The sequence below is a fragment of the Dermacentor albipictus genome, chromosome 9 (genome assembly GCF_038994185.2).
Source record: "Dermacentor albipictus isolate Rhodes 1998 colony chromosome 9, USDA_Dalb.pri_finalv2, whole genome shotgun sequence".
Classification (NCBI taxonomy): domain Eukaryota; kingdom Metazoa; phylum Arthropoda; class Arachnida; order Ixodida; family Ixodidae; genus Dermacentor; species Dermacentor albipictus.
In genome coordinates this window covers 26,025,535-26,047,012 of record NC_091829.1, presented here as the reverse complement: position 1 = coordinate 26,047,012, position 21,478 = coordinate 26,025,535, and the positions used below count along the sequence as shown (strand labels likewise).

General features: G+C 47.5%; 2 long non-coding RNA genes across 2 annotated transcripts in view; both read left to right on the top strand.

Moving 5' to 3' along the window:
- LOC135901909 (uncharacterized) overlaps positions 1-21,478 on the top strand; it is an 85,387-nt gene that overhangs the window by 27,582 nt on the left and 36,327 nt on the right. The window contains exon 2 of the long non-coding RNA XR_010564303.1: positions 16,027-16,203. This is a non-coding gene — a long non-coding RNA (uncharacterized lncRNA). The remainder of the gene's footprint in view (positions 1-16,026; positions 16,204-21,478) is intronic.
- On the top strand, positions 4,154-7,078 carry LOC135901995 (uncharacterized). The gene is made up of 3 exons (XR_010564349.2): positions 4,154-4,510; positions 5,922-6,131; positions 6,953-7,078. It is a non-coding gene; the product is annotated as an uncharacterized lncRNA (long non-coding RNA).

The window sequence follows — 21,478 nt, the reverse complement described above, 5'->3', positions numbered from 1 at the left end:
CTTATGAATAAAAACCAGGAACAGTGTGTTTTGCCCTCCGCTTTTCATGTAGCAAACAATATATATATATATATATATATATATATATAAACGAGAAGAAAGGGGGTTAACCGAGGGACCCGATATTTATTAGTAATATAATGAGAAGCCAACAAACACTGACACCAAGTACAACATAGGGGAAATTGCATGTGCTTAATAAATGAAATAAAGTAATGATAAATTAATGGAAATTAAAGTGGATGAAAAAACAACTTGCCGCAGGTGGGAACCGAACCCACAACCTTCGCATGTCGCGTGCGATGCTCTACCAATTGAGCTACCGCGGCGGCGTTTCCCCATCCACTTTCTTGGGTATTTATGTGTACTAGTAGAACCCTGGGATTGTTAGCCAGCGCCCCCACTCACAGACCTTGGCGGCGGACGTGGAACGTCTTTTTTGCCGCAGGCGTCACGAGAACGTGATCTTTTCGGGTGAGGGCAACTGGTCAATAAACCCACATATGCTACCTGAAGGCATCAATGTTGCCGGATTCGAGACCCTCGTTATGTAATAAACGAGAAGAAGGGGGTTAACCGAGGGACCCGATATTTATTAGTAATATAATGAGAAGCCAACAAACACTGACACCAAGTACAACATAGGGGAAATTGCATATGCTTAATAAATGAAATAAAGTAATGATAAATTAATGGAAATTAAAGTGGATGAAAAAACAACTTGCCGCAGGTGGGAACCGAACCCACAACCTTCGCATGTCGCGTGCGATGCTCTACCAATTGAGCTACCGCGGCGGCGTTTCCCCATCCACTTTCTTGGGTATTTATGTGTACTAGTAGAACCCTGGGATTGTTAGCCAGCGCCCCCACTCACAGACCTTGGCGGCGGGCGTGGAACGTCTTTTTTGCCGCAGGCGTCACGAGAACGTGATCTTTTCGGGTGAAGGCAACTGGTCAATAAACCCACATATGCTACCTGAAGGCATCACTGTTGCCGGATTCGAGACCCTCGTTATGTAATAAACGAGAAGAAAGGGGGTTAACCGAGGGACCAGATGAATTCCTCAGGTCCCTCGGTTAACCCCCTTTCTTCTCGTTTATATATATATATATATATATATATATATATATATATATATATAGCCACCGGGACCTCCCATAAAATGTGGCTGGACTTTCAGGTTTCATTCTGAAACCGGTGGCACAATGACCGTTATGTTCGGAGCAAACAGTTCTTTCAAACAGGCGGAACCGCTTGACGTCGGATAAATAAGTGAATCTAAGTGGCTGGCGCGTCTATGCATATTTTGTTTTATTTGAACGACGTAATATCGCCTTTTAATTTGTAAGTTGTCACCGACTGTAAGTATACGCGCAGTACACATACAAGGCAGAATGGGGCGCTGGCCTTGCGATCGGGTGGCGGGTGTTGGTGCGTACACGTGCTTTCGTCGTCTTTGCCGATATTAAATTTAAGCGCTTCTGGAAGGTGTGCGTTACCTAAGGTCGCATGCGGGTCTCACTAGGTGAACGCCTTCGCATTCCATTAGAATGCGCCGAGTGGTGGCCAGATTTTTGCTGCAGCAGACACACACATCTTGTTGCGAATATTTGCTGCGGTTCTGCCGCCGTAGATGTAGTCGTGTGAGAGACTTTGAATTTAACTGTGACCTGCTTAACAAGAACAACTGGCAGCCCTTCATGCCGCTGTTACCTACGTCACCGAGCAGCCGGTGACTTTCTTTCTCATATTTCGTGACTCTAAGGCAGCTTTTCACAGTATCAAGTCCACCTTACATCAGAGAACGTACGAGCAGATGATATCCGACATCAGGGAAGTACACCACCATGCTTTGGAAACAGGGCACCGTATAATATTTCAGTGAATTCCTGCTGACTGTGGCATCGTCGGCAGCGACTTTGCTGGCAGGGCTGCCCGGTCTGCCCGCGAAGACGCCTAGACGCGTTCAATACATTTGGCTAGGGCGGGCGCTGCCAGATAGCTTCGTCTGCTTGCACGCGCAAAGCCACAAGCTTTCTGAAGTTCAACCCATACAAAAATGCTTCCTTACTTTCTTTAGAACTTTTATCAACATCCTATCAACTTTAGTAACATCCTATTGACTTTTACTTTTTAGTAACGTTTGTCAAAAGAAAGTTGGTTACTTCTTTTCTAACTTCAGTATGTAAAAAGAAAGTTACTAGAAAGTTAAGACACACTATTTTAACTTTTTAAAAACACGATTCAATAGGAAGGTAATAAAAATAATTATGTTCTTAAAGTACATAACCCAAGTTACAAAACATGCATGAATATTATTCAATAAGGTTATAATTATTCAGTGAACATAGCTGGTGCAAGACAGTGTTGTTTCATGGACAGGTGTAACTTTCCACAATTTGCAATCAACTTTCTAGTAACACTGGTTACTACAAAGTTGTTAAAAATGATTTAGTGAAAAATGAACATATAACAGCATCTGAACTATAAATGAATATGCAAAGACTGGCTGCATTAAAAAAAATGTTTTTTTTTTGCACAGTAACTGTTTTCCTAATTTTTAATCAACTTCCTAGTAACAGATGATAGTAGAATGTTCATAGAAAAAAAATGCTTCTAATACCGGACGCTAAGAGAAAATATGGTCTCACCAATTCAAGATGTGGGCACGTATTCTCGAAAACACGACAGCTAGTGCCATGGGAAGCGTGTATATGAGCGGTGATCATGAATTTGTGCTCAGTAGGTGTCAAAGAAGCCCGTAGGCCATGCACCATCGCACTAGACGGCGCGCTGATCGGCTCGTGTTCACCAACTAAAGCGGGAGACACACGGTCCGATTTGGTGTCCGATCCGGCGTCTGACGCGCCGAAACTGCAGCCCGAATCGAGGTGTTTTGCCGTGCCGAAGCGCCGGATCGGACGTCCGGCGTGCGACAAACCGGGCAGATTTTCATCGTTCGACGTGTCCGACAACTGCACCGTCGTCTGGCCGCAGCCATTGGCAGCGCGGCTGGCATGTGACGTTCTCTGACGTTCCCTCCACGGAGGCGGTGCTGGCTTTCCGGTTTCTCGCAGTTATTCTTTTTCCTTGCCTGCTGCAGTTTGTTTCTGACATGAAATAGTTACTAGTTCAGTAAAATTATCTCGAACGTGTGCCTGTTACGCAAGCCAGCGCCTTGTACACTAGCGCTAAGCTACTGGTGAGATCGGGAGCCGCGACGCGAGGGCATTTCGCGAGCAGACATCACACACCGACCGTCTGAGCGAGGCCGCTTGCACGTTTGCCCTTCGCAACGACTGCGTCGAGTAAACCAATTGTATTTAATTACGGCCGACCTAAGTGTACAGTGTTCATTGTTTTGGCAAAAATAAGCACTCTTCGACGAGCTCGGACTGGATCGCAAGCGCCGTCGGCTGCAGCGTCCGCCTAAATATGCCTACCGGCCCTATCGCTGGCTTTAGCGGAGCCGGCAGTGGACAACCCGCCGTCGTGAAGTGTTCTGTCACTCACAGGGGCATAATTTTATCGACAGCCTTCGCGTAAAGCGAAGCAGTGTGGTGCAGAGTTGTTTATATTGCGTTTCTCGACGTGAATATCAACTCAAGCTGGGGAGTTGGATGTGGGCGGAGCTTACGCGCCGCTCATGCCGTAGCATGCAGCGCCGCACGTCGGATCGGACACCGAATCGTACCGCGTGCGTCCGTATAGCTCGCTCATGGTTCGGCTGAAGTCCCCGTATACACTTTATAAATAAGGAAGCCTACCTAGCCACTGTAAACCCAATTATTGGGGCCTAAATGCCTCTCCGCCTCCTACTACGGCTTCCTTTGAGTGACAGTCTGATCTCGAAGGCCATGCTTTTGCAACCTGCATGCACCTGAAGCAATTGCGAATCTTGAAGGCAACATCCGCTTAGTTTTTATTATATATACATTTCCTTAAACTTCGTATCACAAAGTACAAAGTACACACTTCTGGACCAAATAAATTTATTAAAAGACTCTATCAAATGTTAAAAAACACGCAATTTTTTTCATTTAAGATACATTTTTCTAAAAAACCGCAGAGTGGCGCTACTGTAGTATTTGTTTGGTCGACACACCACGTTGGTTCTCGTTAGTGCTCCCTTCAGTAAGGTGGTATTTGAGGTAAATTTTAGAAGTGCCTAGGCAAAACGTGCTGCCTTTTGTGTGCAGTGACCATCCCAAACCCTCCGGACTCGTGTAACGCCATTAGTTCGCCGTGTGTTTCGAGCGATCCACCAGTGTCGTCAGTGAGTGCCCTAGTACAGCTCCCGTCCGAACTGCCTTTGTTCTGCCGAGCTGCCTGCCGGCGCTCTCGTCAAAAGTCTCGTACTGGGGCTTCGAATTGTAGTGTTTGGAAGACTGTTGAAGGTTGTGCTTTTGTGGAGCTGGAGTTCATCGGCAGTTCTACAGTGCTTGCGCCAGAGAAACGTCGGTGCTTCTGTACCTGTTAGACGAAGGAGCGTTTGCCAAGTCTTGAAAGGTAAGCAAGTTTGGCGCTTGCGCGCATTCTTGAAGCTTATGATTTGCGTAATGAGCGTTGTGTAACTAGCAAGAGCAAAGCGCTTTCCTATCGTATGTTAGCCATGTTGCTGTGCACATTTAGCAAGCAATTTCGCGAAAGCTTCCTCTGATGTTACAGCGTACTTGCATTCTGCTACCCGCCTTGGTTGCTATGCCTGAATGGGCACACAATTATGAAAACACATTGAAAGTTTGTGTTCGTTCGGCAGTGCGTAATAATTTGAAGACTGCGATTTTGTAGCAATACTTACCCCTCGATTCTATATCACTCTTCTCGCCCACCGCTAACGGCCGGCAGCTGCAGTACGTAGCACGGGCCGGGGCGTCGGTCAGCCTACTAACGAATAGCGCAAAGGAATACCATCGCTACAAAATCGCGGTCTTTAAATTATTACGCAAATTTTGTGCACAATGAGATGTTATAAACACACCTTGCATGTACATGAAAAAAAGGTTTACAACAGAGATGACATATATGCATGGGCACATATATGTGTCAATAAAATACTCGAGCCTCTTTCTGCCTACAGAAAAAAAAGTTATGTCTTCTCGAGGGCATGGCTGCTTGTAATAATGAACCTCTAAGGGAAGCTTTTCTCTAATCCCTATTTTTGATATCTAAATGCTTATGTGGCATGTACAAACTGCTTGCATCCATTTCTCATTGGGATGAGCTGTCTGAAATTTATTTTCAGTAATAATTGCAATAATTAACTACTTTCACCTGTCTTCTAATGACTAAAGTTCTATGCTTCTACCTTGACAAACCTTTTGTGAAATTAGTTTGATGAGGCCCAATATACAGCGCTTTCTAAATTGAAGGTATCAGTACCTATTAAAGACTACGCTAACTATGAAAATGCTGCTTGCGTATATTGTTTATTCACCTCTGTCAGACAAAATCTTTACACCCAAGTGCAGTCAGTAAATTTAAAAGTGCATGCCTGCAAGGGGAAGTCAGAATTGTATTTGAAGACAATTGCATCTTGTTTGATAGTTCTCGAGCACTTGTGCGCCACTAATCGAGCACAGCTTGGCCCTATACTCGATGAGGCTTGAAGCTTTCAATGTCTGCTAATCACTAAAACAGCACCAGATCTCACTCTGTGTCAAGGGGTGGCACACATTTGCTTAGTTCTAGGCAGATGCATGTCTTTCTTTCGCATTGAAGTTCCCAATACTTTCTAGTCTTACGTAAAAGTACACAGCTCAGTACAATGCATGTATGGTATACGTAAGGCTGCTTTGTTCTTTAAACCGAATCAAAAAGAAGCAGCGACTTCCGTTTTTGCAAACCTTACCCTACTTCCTAACCATTCCTTGATCAAATGCGTATAAAATGAATCTTTGGTTGTTGTATTCTTTCACAGGTAGACATCGGTGACGGTGTATACGTTGAAAAGGGCCTGCTGAAGAGGCTGTGCCTGGATGCTAACAACTCAGGCTTTCACTTCGCGGAGGGCCTCCTTAAAGCTCCTTTTTCAATAGAAGACGTTGAAGGGAGGTCCTTCTTTGGGCGGCTGTCAAATGCCTTCCACAGAAGGATCCGTTGGATTCCAAGAAGGTCAACACCATAGTAGGTATGTATGTCACAAAGAAGCATCTTAATATTCTTTGTGCAGTTTTCAACAAAACTCCTTTCATGGCAATTTCAATGCTATCTTAGGGTATACTCCTTTCTTTCCTGCTAAAATAGCTATTAACCTGATTATAATAGCATATTATAATGCAAGCTTTGCCACCATAACTAGAAAATTGTCATTACTGTTGGCATGTGTATTTTTGTGATAGAGGCCCTGGTCATGTGAATGCACTGATAATATAATATCCTGTCTTGTGGAAAGCTAACATGTTTGGTAACAAGCTCACTTTGACAATGTCTGCCTGCACAACAAAGGCATTTTGTAATCTTGCTGTAGAACGTCCGTAATGCCTGTTGAACTGCTTACATGTTGCTTGTATCATTTCGTGTTTCTTAAGTGCAACATAAAAATCAACTCTTCTATGTACCTGTGCCCAAGCAAAGCTGCAGCATAGTTATGACTGACACCTTGCCTTTCCTAAGATAATTCACACATAAAACTTCCATGTACTAGTCACAATACGAATATCGAAGTTCATTAAACTGAAGTTGATTTACAGCTTTTGTTTGTAGATGACAATTGGTGCGATAGAGTTTATGTGTCGTGCATCTGTTGGTGTTATGCACATCCATCACGCTCCCAGCTTTAATGCACGAATTCAGTCATTTCATGCATTTTTAGGACTTTGCACAAAACAGGTGGAGATGTTTATAGCTCACAGGATTGAAAGCTTGTCTCTTGTGCACTTCTCATGGCACTTCTTGTCTCATGTCACTGTAGCAAAACTAATATATTGCCTTTTTTCTTCTCATTTCTAGACTACACAACGCAACATTTCAGCCTACTTCCAGTGCAGCTGGAGAACTCGTCCTCCTTACTAGCCCGGGGATATTAAATGGATGTGTTCAAGCACAAATGGAAACCCGTCTTCTGTTGCATGCCACACCTAGCCACTTGGCAATCACTATTCGCCAAAGACAGATAGTTGACAGGATGTTACTAGCAAGTCGTTAGGATATATAAAGGTGGTTAATAAATAGTCATTGCACAGTTTTTAGGAAGCAAATAAAAATTTTATTCAGAGATAATCAAAGCTTACTTTTGCAATATATAATTGCAAAAGTAATTACCTCTGGATAAAATTTTTATGTACTTTCTAAAAACTGTGAAGCGACTATTTATTAACCACCTTTATACATCCTAACGACTATCTAGTAATATCCTGTCAACTATCTGTGGCGAATAGTCGACAGGATGTTACTAGCAAGTAGTTAGGATGTAAAAGGTGGTCAATAAATAGTCGCTTCACAGTTGACACTTTCTAACGACATAAGATAATAAGCAGTCGGTAAGAATTCTATCGACATTTTATATCTATACTTTCAATTCAATATCGGTGGCCAATAGTCGGCAGGAGGTTACTAGGAAGTTGTTACGGTGTCTAAAGACGTTTTATAGAATGTCGATAGGTTCTAGTAACATTTGTCTAAAGACGGTTTATAAAATGTTACTAAAATTTTTTGTAAGGGAAGTGCCTTCAGTTGCCAATTGCATAAGCTTGACCCCTTGCTACGATTACAACTGCCGCCTACCCTTTCCTGCGGTGAAACAACCTTACCGTGCCGCTTGTGGCTGGGAGTGGCGTTCGCGAACGCCCACTTGTACCATATACGGGAATGGCCGATAGCTCGATGTGCGACTCCTGTAGGTGCGAGGCAACCATCGAGCTCCTATTGTGTGTCTTTCCTCGCTACGACGTACAGCGCCTCTCTCTCAGGACAACTTTAAACCGACTGGACTCGAGGCCGTTGTCTGAGTCAAAGATACTCGGACCGTGGCCGCCACACCCGTTACTGTCACAAAATGTGATTCGGGCACCAGTACACTACTTGAAGTGCGCCCCTTTAAGAGACCGCTTGTAGTGTCCCTGTGACTCCTACCACGTGCACTCAGTGCTTACTCTCTCCCTTTCCTATTCCCCTTTCCCTTACCCCAGTATAGGGTAGCAAATCGGGCGCTCGTCTCGTTGACCTCCCTGCCTTTCCTCTCTTTGCTCTCTCTCTCTCTGCTGCGGCCTGCTTTTGTTCTGAGGGAGCCGGTTCCAGCCTCGTACAGATATGTCCTTCTAATTTCTTCCCTGCCAATCTTGCACATCTCCATGCTTATTTCCATCACCACTCCCGCCCTTTCAAGAGTGCGAGGGTTGCTGAAGCAGCGCTTCATTAGGCGACGACGGTGACGGAAGCAACCTGTCCGGCAGTGATCATAACGATTTGCGCTGCACCCTGGGCGATGTCTCTTCTGAGGATTTTTTGTGAGCGCCCACGAGTCTTGGGCCACTGGCCAAAGAGTACATATATGGTTATTGCGATAGAGTATTCAAGTGGTCTGTGAATGGCGACGAGTGCCACCAAGAAAAAGGAAGTTATCTTCTTTTTTATATTTTGCCGCCTTTTAATGCGACCTTTCGGATATTTCCACTAAACCCTGCGGACGCGCAAGGATAAAATTAACGGTAGTCGACTTGATTCATACTTTTTTGTTTGATCTCCCATACTGCGCGATGAATGTCACGCCAGATATTCTGCCGGGTAGGCTCTCTGCACTGCAACCACAACTCAGCGGCTTAACATCGAAGCACTCTCGACGGACCTGCCTTGAATACTCCTGAGGGAGACGTGGTTTTAGGCATTAAACGCGTACGCCGGATCGATCTTGCGAAACAAGAGTTGGCGAGATTGCCGATAGCGGAAACCGTGAAATGGATTGGTACTCCGTTCGGGCGTGCGTACGTTTCTCGCACGCTCGAAGAAATGCGCGATCTTATCGGATGCTGTATCGCCACCTACGGTAATGACGCCCTGTTTGGCAAACCGCGCCGCCTTCTTCTTGTCAGCGACGCCAAATGGAGAGCTTAATGCCCCCCCTCCTCATATCGACCTCGCAAATATACATCGTTCCTCGCAGTGAGCTCTCTCTTCCCAGTGCTCAACCGGGACGCCTAGTGACATCTATCGCTCCAGACCGGAACACTCCAACCGAATGAAACATGCCAGCCGGATTTGTTTCTTTGTTTGCTTGTCTGTTTATTTTATTCTTTTTTCTTTCAACACAAGGCTAAACCCCTTCATGGGGGTTTGGCCAAGACTCGCGAGGATATGATAACCATAGCAAATATATTTAGCTTGCAAAGCTTCTAAAAGTATAAATGCACTACTACAGTTGGAAGAAAATGAATCGCGTAGGATTAATTAAAGAGAGCTGGAGAAAAAGAAAAGAGGAAAATACGAAAAAATAAAATAAAGCAAGCAAATTTACCTGGGAAATCGCTTGGAATCAGTCACGCAGTCCTGGGCGATGGCGCAAACATCCCCGTGGGTGTATCCGAGAGTAAAAAGTCTGCCTCGAACACTTCGAGACAACCTTAACTTGAACTAGGATGCTCATTTTAGCAGATGTTGTGGAAAGAATATCTCGAAAGTGGGGCTATATGCTTCAGTTCTTTACCAAGCAGACATCACTTCACTACTGCTCTGCTTCCATTTAGCTAAAACAACGTGTGCACTAAAGTCAGCAATTAAGACGCTAATGAGCAAATTTTACGTGATTATCGAAATTATCGTGGCAATGTTTATTGCTATTATTGTCCGCTGAACCACGTAGACTTCCTCTAAAAGGGCAGAAACTATATATGACAGTTTTATCCTTTATTCAAGGGTGCTTTGCATAAGGTGGTAAAAGTATGTGGTATATATGACGGACCAACCGTCTAGCTTGGATACAGAAGTTAGCAAAAAGCCGCCACTGGGATTCGAACTCATAACGCTGCCACGATTTGCATATCGAAGTGGCACGCCCCTAACCACTGCGCTAGCGTGCAACATTCGCGCTTGGTAAATAGTGGTGTCCAAAACACGACGCCTATGACGTGTTTCCGGCTCTCCCATTGCTTCCGACGCCTGCAGTCAGCAAAAAACTTAGCCTTCAAGATCTGGTTCCGTTATCCAGAGAACCGTCGCTGGGCCGTGGATTTGGAAACCACCTATCAACGTAAAGTTTGGCGTCCCGTAAACTCCGAGAGTGGTAGACTGCGAAGCAAACATTTCTGTCACCCTTATCGGCAGCAAGCTAGTAATCCGGCTTCATCCCTGTGGTATGGTAGGCCACGCATAGCACACATAATGCCTCTAAATTCAATTTCCATGTAAGCTGCTTTCCCACATGTCTGTACCGTCAGTCAGTCAAGAACTTTATTGAGGTCCTGCGGAGGTTTAAGCCGCTGGAGATCCCACGCGTGGAGCTCCTCGGGCCGAAACCGTAGGCGACCCCGAAGTCGGGACGGGAACGTGGTGACGCTCCGCCATGTCTTGAGCCCTGTTCACGACCTTGAGTTGGAGTTTGAGGTCTGTAAGGTTGATTTTTCTTTCTCGCGAACGGTCTGCGCAACGTGCCGTAAAGAATCCACATTGAACAACCTAACCCTGTGGATCCCGCCATCTCTGGAGGACACGTTGTTGTCCGAACCCAGTCTCTTCGAATAAAACATTTATTACGGGGCCTCTCTCAACCTATTCGTTGCTTTTGCAACCTCGTCTCGTAGTATTTATGTCCCCCGACTTTGCTCTTGTTGTAGCACACTCAGCACCGCAGCTTCCGTGGTCGTCGCTACCGCCCCTAACCTATACCATCTCCCCGAGGAAATGACGCCGCCGCGAATCGCATTTATTTTCCTGGAAGGGTGTCTTCAAAGACGAGGACAGTTAGTCACAACCCGTTGAGGTCAAAGCGCAGCGGAAGTACAGGATTTCCTACTACTGCGACGTTTCTCGCAGCGCTCGGACCTCTCTCTCCACTTTCCGGCGCCGTCGGAGTTGTACTCCGCCTCTGCAACGCCGTGCAGTGCGGCGAAACCTACGTTGTGCGTCGCCGTGCCGGAATAGTGCAGGACGGCATATCTTGGGAACCAGTTGGCGCTTGCTTAAAACAATGCTGATAGTATATTTCCGACTATTCATATTTCTTAGTTTATTATTATAGTTCTTCTTTTCTTTTGCGTTAAGACGTGGTCCCGCGCCTAAATAGGGAGAATCCTTGGAGCACCGGGCTCTAGAAAAGCTGTTATACCAAGTTCAACTTATTTAGGGCACTGTGAGGCTTCATAGTTTTTCGCTGATGTGTAGATGCACCGGACCTTCACCTAAAGGGAAAAAAAAGGAATATTAGAGAATGTCATGCCAGTACCCCGTTGAAAGACAAGGCAGTGCAAGATCGCAACCACCAGGAAAGACTCAAACACTGAGACCACTGAAACTGCTAACCAAAGAAACTAAACCGAAGGTCAAACCCGGAACCAAAAGAATCAGAATGATTGACGTGTCTCTATCTGTCTTTCTTTTGTAGTTGTGTCATTGCGGTACACTCTCTCTTCAAGCAACACGAATAAAGAACTAGCACAAAGGCTCCTCCATTGTCTGCCTGCAATCTCCCTCCGCGCGGCGTGATGATGATGATAGCTAATAGACTACTCTTTGAATCGGCATGGAGATCGCCCAACCTGCGTGAACTACTTACGTGTCACCACAACGCAGTCTAGCATTTGGCCTATCTTTGGTTTATCTGGGAAAAATTACCAATTAGGCCATTGGCGACCCAGTCTCTCTCTCTCTCTCTCTCTCTCTCTCTCTCTCTCTCTCTCTCTCTCTCTCTCTCTCTCTATGTGTGTGTGTGTATGTGTGTTTCTGTGTGTGTGTGTTACCCGTACTCCAATCGTGTCTCGCTGTTCTGCACGTCTGACCAGTTTACGCTTCCATCAGCCTTCAACCCCAGTGCTCCCGGAGGGTCGGCATATCCCCTACTGTTCTGCAATGGAAGCGTCACGGAAGGATCACTGGCGTGGCAGTGGGCGAGCGCCATTAATTTCTCAGAACGCGCAACCGGCTGTCGTTACTGTTTGGCTGACACACCAGCCGCGTAGCGTTCGCCGCACTGCACGGAGTTGCCGAGACCGAGTGCGTAGAGGTCGGGGTGACGGCGCTTTCTTAACCAAGACACGTTTGCCGCGGTGGCGGTGGCTTCCGCGAGATGCCCGGCTCAAATCCGGGGCAACCGCAGGAAGCTTTTCGTCCCGTCGCGCATAGCAATGCGCGTCCTCGGCAGTGAACTGCATAGCGAGCGGTTTTCTTTTTCTTTCTTGCACCTCCCCTACCTCTTCCTTCGCCCTTCAGACGTCATAACACATTCTCGGAGGTCGCGCATAGCCGGACCTCCTAACGGTGCCTTCTTCACGCTCCGTGGAGCACCACTTGACGTGAACCTCTATAGGCGTTGTCCCGTTTAAAACGGTGCGCCCTGGTCAGCGCTGCATTATGAGCGAAGTTGGCTTATCCACGGGCCTCACTTCTGGCAGTACTTGAATGGGCCGGCTTGTACGGAAAGTGTTTTTGTGCAAGATTGTTATCACAGGTAAACGTATGAACTCGGCTTAACAATTTTTTTTTGTTGTTGTAACAACTTGTAAACGCTGCAGGCTGGTGAACATCACATATATGCACCCTCAATGCATCTGGATAGGGAAAGAAAGAGGGCTCAAGTGATAGGTTTATCGCATTCCGTCCTTATCCTGAGTCCCGCATTAACATTTACGGCAATGTACGAGGGAGGTTCTGAAAGTAAGTTTAGTCGTTTATTTTCACACTGAAACACTATTGCCCTGCCCCCCCCCCCCGGAAAAAAAGAAAAGAATACACCATGGCATAATGAACTCTACACCTTGCACTATTTTTGCCCATAGTCACCATCGACACTGAAACATTTGTCGTAGCTTGCAATCAGTTTGAAGAAACCACTCGGTTTCTTCAAAACTCGGTGCCCTGCGATGCAAGGAATTGTCGTACGGCCTGCTCCACCTCAGCATTGTGTTGGAAGCTTCGTTCAGAGATTGCGGCTATCAATGCAGGGAACAGGCGCCCATTCATACCGGACAACAGCAGGCGCTTCCATTGGCGACCACGTTGTCAGCGCATCCTCTGTCTGCCATCGTGATTCGTACTCGAAAAGCCTCGGGCACTTCGGTGTTCTGATACTGTCTCTTGCTCGGCGCTTTGCGCATGCGTCATTCCTCCACCGCCGACGCTTCTTCCGTCATTGAACCAGCAACATTTGTTTGTTTCACCTGGTGTACCACATTCTCTTTCAAATAAATAACGAAACACACTTTCGGAACGTCCCTCGTATAAAGCCCTCCTCAGTGAATGTAGCGAGAGTACCCACGCAACGACTTCGAACGTTGCGGCGATGTCTACTTATGGAAACGACGATTCGGCGGCGATGCGGAAGACGTTAGAGCAGCGCAGCGTTGGAGGTCTTTTGACGAGTGATTTGATGTGCACTGATTCAATGGAACGTAAATTAACCCTGGTCAAATTTGGAGGTATGAAAGAACTGCATGGTACACCAGTGTACGAGATGGTTATATCGTATTCTTCAGGCCACAGGGAAGCCTCTCGGTGAGTTTAAAAGACAATGGGCTACGGCGCAGCGACTACGCGCCCTGCGTCGGACGCGGTGAGCGTCGAGCAACGCAGCGTTCGGCGCGGCAACGAAATGTGCGCCTGAGCAAGCGACGCACGCCTGAGCCTTAGAAACAGCTCGTGTCTAAGGCAACACCGCATTCACTAGAGGCGCTTTTGTACCGCTTTGAAGCATCGAACTCGTGGCTCAGAAATAAAGAAAAAAAAAAACTCGTGGCTCAGTGGTAGCGTCTCCGTCTCACACTCCGGAGACCCTGATTCGATTCCCACCCAGCCCATCTTGCAAGTTGTTTTTTATTCATGAAGTGCCTGCTGGGATTTATCGCTCACGGCCAACGCCGCCGACGCCGACTTTTCTGCAACACGAGCTCCTTAACGCTGTCGCGTTAAAAAGCTTGTCTTTGAGGGACACTAAAGAGATAGGCTGAATCCGTTTAGGTAGGCTAAGCATTCTTGAATAACTCTACCCTCGCTGATTTCGCGTTAACAGGCTGATTATTAGTAGAGAAAATGACGGTAAAAGTTTCATGTTTGAACTTCGTGCGATGCGTCGGAGCCGGCACATAAGTGTGACGTCACGTGAGCAAAGCATTTCTTGGCATTTTGGCCGTTGTGGTTCAGTAAAATTTATTGACGCTTACTAAGTCATGTCTTCGATTCTATTCGAATAGGCTGTAGCCCATTTTTTCAGATAAATATCTGTACCTAGGTCCGATCAGACGGCGTCGAAATTCATGACGTCCCTCTTAGCTGGTGCGAAAATTTCAAGGTGGCGTCGCAACCTGCCTTTGCTTTTTGTGTCTTTTGGGACGTGCCAAGTCTCTTTCGGCGTTACAAGTGACCGTCTTTTTTTTTTGGATTCACGGAAAACACGGGGAATGCGGGAGATGGAAATTCAAGACAATGAGGAAAACGAGCGCAAGGTGAAAGCAGGTGCCAACGTTTAAAGAAATGAACTTGACATTTTCGAGGCCTTGAAAGAAAAACAAGTCCACTTGTCGAAACATTGGCTCCTGTTTTCACCTTGTTCTCGTTTTGCTTATCGTTTCTTTATTGTGTGTGTGTGTTGTGGAACGGTAACTTACGTAACTTACGAAACCCTCGGTGTTGCAGCTGATGAATCTTTGCTGAAGAAGGCTTGTTTATACGGCAACAAGCACGGAGTCAAAGCGCCGTCAGAATCTCGCTGCTCTACCTTACGTTTGCCCGCTTGTGGCGGATGATATATATACCCAGGAGCACTCCAATTTGCGTCGGCCAGTCAGGGGAGTGAACCGCATATGTATACATCCGCGATCACATAAAATACGCTGGAACGTGAAGTCACGTCACGTAATTGCGGAAAAGACAACTCACGCATGAGTACACGTGCTTCATCCGCGCGCTTGTTATGAAAAAAGCAAGACATTTGAAGCGTTCCAACTGGACAAGCCGTCCAAAATAAAGAAAGAAAGGAATTCCAGCTGAACGGGGCAGCGTACCTGAGTAGAAATTTTCGTTTTGCGAGAGCATGGTGTATTAGAGATGACAGACGTAGGGCATGAGGCCACGTCACCACTTTTCACATGGGCCTTGCGAAGCTCGCCGGCATCACATTGCAGCGTTAGAACTGTGTTTTCTTGCAGAGAGCGGAAGAGCACCTTAGACGAGGCCGGGCCAAAGTGCTCGGCGATGCGAGCGCGTGTTCTTAAGAGCACCTGCACGTGTTTACTGGGTGCTTGATCGCGTAACAGCGTGCCCTAGCGCCCCGTAGCCTGGCCTGGCCTGGCTTGGAATCGTGTTGACTTTTTTGACTGGCAGGCCGAGGTAAACAAACTGTCCCGAGTGGCAAAAACAAAAGTTTAGCCAGCTGCACCCTGTATAGAACGCCCACCGGCTTCGCGTATCTGACGCTGTCGTCGTTGGCGGGCGGGCAGCCACTCGTGTATGCAAGCGCGCCAGTAAGGCCAACTCGAGAAATGCAAATTACGAAAGGTGGAAAGAAAAGGCCAGCCACTGCGAACCGAGGTTCACTCGACGATTGAAATTGGTTGCTGTCAGGAATCTCTACTATTTTTTTTGTCTTCATGTTGCTGCATCATCTACTTCCTTTGCCTGCGTCACTACTGGCACCTGAGAGAAATGCGTAAACACAAAGTTGCCACGTGAAAAAAAAAAAAAAAGGAACGGACGGGCGAGGCAGATATGCACTCGCTTCTAGGAACACCGGGAACATGTCGGAGGTCGCGAGCGAAGCGAGGCAGCCGGGGCTGCGCATATAAAACAAAATCGGTTCACCGTATACGCGCAGCCTTCCCGCTAACTGCGCCCAGAATTCTCTTGACGTTTTCTTATTTCCCCTGCTTTTTTGCTTGTCTTTCCAGTTCTCGAAGCGGCGTGCACTCTGTCGAGGGAGAACAGTGCGTTGACGCTTGCAACTAACGGCAAAAAAGACGTGAGCCGAGACCGAAGGGAAGCGTCTTCTGGCCCCCATGCCCCCGGCAGGCGGCGCATCTCGGCGGGATGCTTGCAATTGAAGGAGTTTCCTTCCGCAAGCCCAGGTAATTTCCTTTCCCCCCTCTTTTTTTTTTCTTCTCTCATTTTCTCGCCGGACCGGTAAGGCCTACCTCACACCGTTGACTCTCCGTTGGGATCGCCCTTTTCTGCACGGCCGCGCCTACAGTCGGCCACATTTTTAAACTTTTGCTGCTGCCACCGTCACGAAGGGCTTCCGACGCTCCGTGAACGACGTGGCTGGCGAGAGACCTCCACGTGCCTTCTCTGAGGACCACCGTAATCGCGTTGACGTGAAGAGCGTCGGGAAATGTTGACGAGGGAACGGTTTGGCGAGATTGCTCCAATATCCGGGGAAGAACGTCTGCGTACATACGCTCCTTGCATTGGCAGCGCGGCTCTGTAACTCTACCGTTTATCACGCCACTGTCCCCAACACCAGCCGCTAGGCCGGCGACAAAAAAAAAAAAACGTTTCTAATACAAAGCGGCGCACCCGTGCATCTTCACTCGATTCGCGGCTGCACGCAAGGCTTTCCCGAACTTAAGTTTGCCACCCGTCAGTTTGTTCGTTCGTTTTGCCGTATTGCCGTTCGTTTTGCCGTACTTTGCCGTTTTGCCGTAAGCGACCATGCGCTGTCATCCCAACACGGTTAGCGTATAGTATAACATTTGGGCGTGTCGGGTACTCTTACCTAGTGACACGCTATCGAAAGTGCCAACCCCAACTTGAATAACGTCGCTCTAATTTTGCGTTCTCTTCTCGCTAGGCTGTGTGCTGCGGCGCGGCGGTCACTCGTGGAAAGCTTCAGCGCAGGTTGCCTGTTGAAGGAAACTGCAGTATGCATCTCACCCGTATAAATGGAAAGAGAAGTCTACGATCGGGGGGTTTCGCGAGTACTCAACAATGGAGGCTGAGTGTCTAGGGAAATGAACAAATAGGAAACTGCGCGCGGCATAACGAGCGATATAGAAGCAACGATGGACGTGCCGTAAGGATAATACATGCGCATTGGAGAACGGTCTGTGCGTGGTCCATGGCTTCCGAGCTAAAGAAAGAATGCTAGAGCATGTGCAACTGGTATTTTTATTCGAATATAACAGAAAAGAAACCTTTTAACGCGGAAACTGAAAGACAAAAGCTTGATGTGAGTGAGTTGGTTATGCATACTTGAAGAAATGAGCGCTATGAAGACGCGGACGAAAGAACAACAAGTACGACAGACAAGGCGCTTTTTTTTTTGACGTGTTCCCAAGAAGGTTCCAGGCCACCCAGGAAGACGAACTTCGGGAGCAACTATTCCCTGTTTGAGGTAGTGTGTCACTATCCGTGACTGACAGGAGTTGATTGCGATGAGGTTAATGCACGTGGCGATGGGACATGGTTGAACTTGTGAAGACAGGAAAGAGCCCAATGTAGAAGAAATCTGAAGTAGCAGAAGCTTGATGTGGGTGAGTTGGTTATGCATACTTGAAGAAATGAGCGCTACGAAGACGCGGATGAAAGAACAACAAGTACGACAGAGAAGGTGCCCATAGCGCCTTGTCTGTCGTACTTGTTGTTCTTTCGTCCGCGTCTTCGTAGCGCTCATTTCTTCAAGTATGAAAGACAAAGCCCTTTTTCAGTTCCCGTTTAAGGTCTGTCTGAGCGGCCGCGGCCGCTATAGGTTTTGTGCTAATGGCCGTTAGCACAACACACATTCTTGTAGGCCCTCCGCCTAGCGCAAGTGCTTTGTTGAAACGATTGAAATTCTCAAAGTAAATTGCGTAAAAAAATCGTAATGTACGAATTACACACAGCCTACAGACATGATAGCATCGGATAGTAATCGGAATCTGCCGGAAAGCATAATTTTGTTGCGCGGAAACTCTGTACGGAAACACCTTTGCTAGCTACCGTGTTTTGCATGAGCTCGCCACTAAAAATTCCGACCAACTAGAGCCTAACAGCGTCGCTCTAAAAAATTGGGCTCCAATCCACGCTGTGAAAGTGGTTGGCCAGCGAAGCTGTGGTATCACCTGATGCGATAGACCACTGTGGCGTAGACTTGAATTGGGCCATGTCGAGACTGAGCAGGAGGCCGTCGAGGATATTGACGTTGCTGTCCTTTCGTCGCCCATAGTTTTCGCCCTGCTCTACAGGCGTCCTAACTGACTTGCCTTGGCCAGGAACCGCTGCATCCTACGTTGCCTGGGCACGACGCCGTTGCGCATATTTACGTTTCTGTTCCCGTCGCCGCCCATAGTGTTTACGCTGCTCTTTGGGAGTCAACTATGTTCTATAGTTTTTTTTTGTTTCTAGTTTTTTTAGTATTGTTTTTGTCATTCCCGCGCACGGCTGGCGCCGCCGCTGCCGCGGATGCGTACAGTGCGTAGGGTCTTCGCTAGCCGCTCCGGAGCGGCGGGCGAGGAGGCCACTGAGGCACCCTATGGATGCCTGAAGGCGAGCGCCATCTGGTGGTGCTGCAAGAAACTCAGCGACGCACGCAGTGCGTGCCTCACGCTCTGATTGGTTGAGTTTATGCCGATAGACATGACGTGTATAGGGGGTAGAGGTATACAGCGTAGCTGAAGAGAAAAAAAAAAGATAAATACGAGCACACGTACGCACATGGTATGATTTGTGAATGCGAAAGCATTAATGTCCAGTTTAACGCCGCTAAGCGATTCCTCGAATTACGAACTCCCTGCGGGCAAGCGAGCACGTTGAGACGGTGGGCGGTTTAACCCAGTGCGTGAGACACTCGGCTATTGAGCGTGGTTTTCCTATAGAATTTCTTTAGTTTTATACATTAATTTCCTTATAGTGATTTCCGAGGCGCAGTTAGAACGCAGGCGAGAGCTTGCGGACACAAGGGAAGTCTGGATAACACAGGCTTCCGGGGGCGAGAGCGAAGGTGACGTGGCGTCGCGGCTATTCCCTCTTGCTCACGCAGCACCTGGCGCGCTATTGGTGCAGCAATGTTTTCCTTGCACCAGCTCTGCTCCGCCGAGTGCGCTTCCGACGTGGCGTCGCAGCCAATAACACTTATAGGTGCCATTCTTCGCTTGTCCAGACGACAGACGACCGCGTCTTCGTTCCATGGGCCATCTGACGTCGCCCCCGTCCCGAAGACATATTTTGAATCGCGTTCACCAAATTAGCAAAGAGTTGTTCAGGAACTCACTCGACGCACGTCCTGTCTCTTCCAAGGAACCAAGTGCAAGTGACGGTTGTCAGGTGGTAGCCAGTGTCAGTTGTAATACTATATATATATATATATATATATATATATATATATATATATATATATATAATGACGATATAATGGTAACAGACAATGACACCAAGGAATCGGGAAAATCGACTAAGGTTGAAATTCGAACGTAGAAAATAATACGTGAAACTGAAATGAAAGTGGGCGAATGTTTACGTGTCGCCGGTGGGTGCGGAAAACCCAGCAATATCGGCATTTCGCGTGCGTTGAATATATATATATATATATATATATATATATATATATATATATATATATATATATACACACACACATATACTTCACACATATACTTTTTCCCCCTTTCACGGTCCCAATATGGAGGGGGGACGATGGGGGGTCGACTGAGAATCACATGGAGACATGCATTTCAAGTGATCCAAGGCATAGAGTAACCTCTGATGGTGCGCAGTAAAGTTGAAGGATAGCTTTGCGAGACGTGTCCTGAATTGAGACCCTCCACCCCCCCCCCCCCTTTTTTTTTTATTATGATGACGGTGGGAGTCACAACTCACAGCCCACGCTCTATTTGCACCAGTCTACATACGTCCGGATGACCTTTTCCATCACTGACGCAAATATGGAACTCAATCCACGGGCTTTCAAGTGTTCGACCACGCACTAAGATTGCGCGGAAACGCTTCCGGAGAAAACACAGGCACCAGGAGAGTGTTCGCAGCCTTGCGGCACGTACTCACTTTAGCGGGGCAGTTTGTGCCGGCCGTTCGTTTACAGAACAACGGCCGCATTGGGCACGACATGCTTGTTGAAAATTTGCTTCGAAGATAACCGTCTACCTCGTGGATGCAAAGCCGACCCGTCGATCGAGCGGTTCTATTGTGTGTCTTTGTCCGGGGATTTCGTGGAAGCGCCTGTCAATGCGTAAAAAACAGAGCGTGCGAAAACCGTGGCCTTTTTCAGTTCGCCCCCACGTAGCTTTCAATCTTTGCTTGGAGGCTGCACTCATGCCGAAGCTTTCTGCGTCGACGCCCGCGTAAGGAAAAAAAAAACGTAGTCGCACATCTCGCATTGCGACGTCCTCTCTCTGGCCTGGGGAACCGAGTTTTCGCCCCATCCGGATCTGACACTATAATGGCGGAGCTGACGGAGACGAGTTTATTCAACGTCACTCCCGGACGACGCTCGAACTGTCAGAGCGCTTGGGCCGGGCGAACCGGTGTGCCGTTCGTAGGCAGCACAAAGCCAAGAAGGACTGAAAGCCAGGGAACGTGCTATGGGCGACGTTTATGCGCTATCGGTTAACCGATCGAACGTTGGGGCTTACCGGGAAAAAAGAGAGCGCGCCGTGGAAGGTCAGCTGCGCTGCATAGATCTACCAAAGAAAGGTGTAGCCGCTAAAGGCGATCACAGACCGGCACGCAGCTGATCGTCTTTCACAGTTTCTCGCCCTGTGAAATCTGTACAGTGTAGCTTGCCATTGATTACCACGAGAGCAACTATAGTCTATACAGAAGATTTTATTGCCCCAAAATCTGAGACGAACACCTTGAGAGACGGTGAGTGCAATGGGCGGCTCCGCATTGCCCATCGCGATAGCTCAATGCATATGGCGTATAGTGCTGCTTAGCTCGAGGTCTCGGTTTCGATCTCGGTCACTGCGGCTGCATTTCAACGTGAATCGAGATGCAAAAGAAGAAAGATTAGTCATTACCACCCGGGGTTCTTGAACGTGCAATCAATTCCACGTACAGTCGCGGACAGAATATTACGGACCATGAAATCTAAGAAAAAGTTGAATATCTCCGCAACCTCACAACGCAATCTGGTATTTGCATTTTGGACCTCGACTAGAATATGCTAACAACGTTGTCGTGGGCAGTTATACTGGTTACTGCAACAGGCGCTGCTCGGGAGTTGAACGTTTTCGGAGATCCCGTGGTCCATTTTATTCTGTCCGCGACTGTACGTGAGGGTTTTCGCATTCCGCCCCCATGGGAACGCGGCTGCCGCGGTCGTGACCGAAGCCGCGACCTCGAGCTCAGCAGCGCAGCCTAATAGCCACTGGGCTGCCACGACGGGTTTTTCCAGCTGACATTCCTTGGCTT